General features: G+C 45.5%; 1 pseudogene; it reads right to left on the bottom strand.

Moving 5' to 3' along the window:
* Positions 1–2,356: 2,356 nt before the first annotated feature.
* Positions 2,357–2,509, bottom strand: LOC120883408 (annotated as a pseudogene).
* Between the last annotated feature and the right edge of the window lie 943 nt (positions 2,510–3,452).

Below are 3,452 nucleotides of genomic sequence, written 5' to 3'. Positions count from 1 at the left end.
GGGATCTTCCTGACCTAGGAATCAAACCGGGGTCTCCTGCATTGCAGGCAGATTCTTTACCAACTGAGTTATCAAGGAAGCCCAAAGACTTGCAAAGTGGGTAACAGACTACTGGCTTAACTAAATTAGGGAGAAGGGAGAAGCAAGTGTCAAAGATGACTACTATAGAATTAGGAGAGCAGCTCAGCAATGGATAGAAAATGGGAGAGACAGGAAGAGAGACAGAGAGGGAAGGAAAGGTAGAGGGAAAGAGAGGAGGAGAAAGACAAGTTTTTAAAGAATGCCAGCAGGGACTTCCTGGCAGTCCAGTGTTCCCAATGCCAGGCTCCCTGTTCCCAATGCAGGGGGCACAGGTTTGATCCCTGGTCAGGGAACTAAGATCCCTAATGCTACACGATGCAGCTAAAAATTGAAAAAACGCTTTTAAAAAAGAAAGGCCTGCAATACTAATGAGGACAGGCAATGGTACTCAGTACTCTGGAATGGTCTCTATGGGAAAAGAACCTTAAAAGAGTAGGTATATGTATACATATAACCGAATCACTTTGCTATATACACTCTAAATTAGCACATTGTAAATCCACTATACTCCAATAAAAAATTAGAAAATTTAAATAATTAAGAAGAATGGCCTGCATTTTGGTGGTAGGAAAGCCAGTTCAGAAGTTTAAGATGTCTACAACAGGGAGGGGGACACGTGATCTTCTCCTCACAGTGTGAACTGTAAAGTCCAAAAGAAATGACACCTTCTAGCAAGTTAACCACATGGTCTTGCTCTCACAGTGAGGATTCTTACAGGCATCCCGGAGTTTAGGGATAAGCCAGTGCCTGATACTAGCACCTGCTTTGGAAGTATGTTCTCTTGTAAACTTCCTGGAACTTAGGTACTGGCACCTCCAGCACCAAAGGTTGGGATCACTGGGCACCATTATAGAGAGATAATGAAACTACGAGGGGAGAGGGTACAGGGCACCCAAGGCTCACTTAGCTGAGTAAAGTTTCCAGTCATGTAGACTCAGGGACAAAGTAAGAGCATGGAAACCTGGCAGCAGTCCCCAGCCCAGCCCCCAATTGTGAAATCAATGGAGCCTCCCTATGCCAAGTTTCAGCAGGTGCCCCTGGGCAGCCTCTCTTGCGTTCATGAGCAGCTGTGCTCTCTTCATGTGGTTAAGAGGTAAGCTGAAAACACCACATGTCTCTCAGGGGTGTGGTGTTTGTTGTTTTTCCAGGACAACAGCTCCGGGGAAATCTCACTCAAGGGTGGGGAGAACCACTGTCCTGTCAGTGCACTGGGCACCCAGAGAAGTCACTCCAGAGGGGGTTTCCTGGTGCTTCCAGGCAGTTCAGTTCAGTTCAGTCGTTCAGTCGTGTCCGACTCTTTGTGACCCCATGAACCAGAGCACGCCAGGCCTCACTGTCCATCACCAACTCTTGGAGTTCACTCAAACCCATGTCCATTGAGTCAGTGATGCCATCCAACCATCTCATCCTCTGTCATCCCCCTTCTCCTCCTGCCCTCAATCTTTCCCAGCATCACAGTCTTTTCCAATGAGTCAACTCTTCGCATCAGGTGGCCAAAGTATTGGAGTTTCAGCTTCAACATCAGTCCTTCCAATGAACACCCAGGACTGATCTCCTATAGGATGGATTGGTTGGCTCTCCTTGCAATCCAAGGGACTCTCAAGAGTCTTCTCCAACACCACAGTTCAAAAGCATCAATTTTTCGGCACTCAGCTTTCTTTATAGTTCAACTCTCACATCCACACATGACCACTGGAAAAACCATAGCCTTGACTAGACGGGCTTTTTGTGTAGTGTGGCCCTCTAGTTCCCGTGTCAGTTCAGCCTTCCAGGAACCAGACCAAGGAACTAATCAATGTGCTGGAGTACTTCCTGCACATCACACCCCTCTCAAATTGCCTTCTTGTGAAGTCTTGGCATTTCTGGGATGGTCCTTCATTATCACCAAGTAGAGGTGATAGAAAGGCAAACACATAACACAGCTAGGAGGGCAGGTCTTTGAACCTTCCCATGGAAGGGTGAGGACAGGGGTGTTTTCAGTCAACAGGAGGAATCAGGTTTACTCTGTGGCCCAAGGTTAATCCCAGCCCTGGAGACCTCTCCTGGGCCCCTTTAGTGACTCAGAAATACCTGGCTGTATTTCCAGGTATTAAGAATTCGCAGTTCATGGAACCTGTAAGACAGTCTTGCTAACATCTTAGAACACTGCTTATAGTTTACATCCCTATTTATACACTTGATATCAGGCCACAGCTTGTCTTCTGCCTATACTTTGTAGAGGACACGGATTTAAATCTATAACTAAATCAATAAATTTGCATCACTCATACTAAAAAAAAAAAATGTTGATCAAAATATTTTTGCTAAGTCTTCCTTACCTTTGAATTTTGAAAGGGAACTCAAACTACATCTTTTTTTTTTTTTCAATTAGCAATAATCGCGCCTCGGATAAACCTCATTGGCTACGATACTGCCACTGCGCAAAGCTCAAACTACATCTTGACTCAACTTGGTTGTTTCCAAATTCCAAGTCGGGTGAGCTCCAGGGCAAAGAATGCACTCTTGTAGCTCAGGGAGTGAGGGCTTGGTCCAGGCGAAAGCCTAACTACTCAGATTCCAATGTATATCTACAATGGTCACAAATGCTATTCAATATACCCCTCCTAGCAAGCTTTTAAGGCTTATCATTTAAAGTCAGACCTTCTTGTTTTTCTCAATTCAGTTTGCAGTCCAAGTTAATGATTGTGAAAGTGAAATCACTCAGTTGTGTCTGACTCTTTGTGACTCCGTGGACTGTAGCCTACCAAGCTCCTCTGTCCATGGGATTCTCCAGGCAATAATACTGGAGTGGGTTGCCATTTCCTTCTCCAGGGGATCTTCCAGACCCAGGGATCGAACCCAGGTTTCCCACATTGGAGGCAGACGCTTTAACCTCTGAGCCACCAGGGAAGCCCGTGTCATATTATGCTGAGTGCTAATGTGGTATATATAACAACTGAGATAGGAACTGGCTTGAAGGTTTCCCATGACTCTAATAATGCCCAAGTGATCTGACTAGACAAGAGAAATTGGGGCTTTGGTCTCGAGCAGAGTTCCTGGGACCTGTGCTGTTCCTAGGTGGATAGGGCTTGATTTCAGCAGCAACACCTAGAGTCAAGGATGTGCCAAAAGGCAATATCTGGAAGGAACCTGAAGTAGAAGACAGACAGTGCCACCCAAGATATCAATCAAAGGGACTAAGAGAAAAGCAGAAAGTGCAGGCCCAATATGAGGTCAGAAACATTCAGAATCAGGCTCAAATAAGAGAGTTCAGGGACTTCCCTGGTGGTCCAGCAGTTTCGACTCAAACAAACAAACAAAAAAAAAACCCAGAGATAGAATGTAAACTGAGTGACGGTCCATGCCTTGCCTTGCACTGTTCCCATGATATT

Source organism: Oryx dammah, unplaced genomic scaffold, assembly GCF_014754425.2.
Source record: "Oryx dammah isolate SB20612 unplaced genomic scaffold, SCBI_Odam_1.1 HiC_scaffold_24, whole genome shotgun sequence".
NCBI lineage: Eukaryota > Metazoa > Chordata > Mammalia > Artiodactyla > Bovidae > Oryx > Oryx dammah.
Note: the sequence above shows the minus strand (reverse complement) of the source record. Positions and strands in the feature narration are given on the sequence as shown.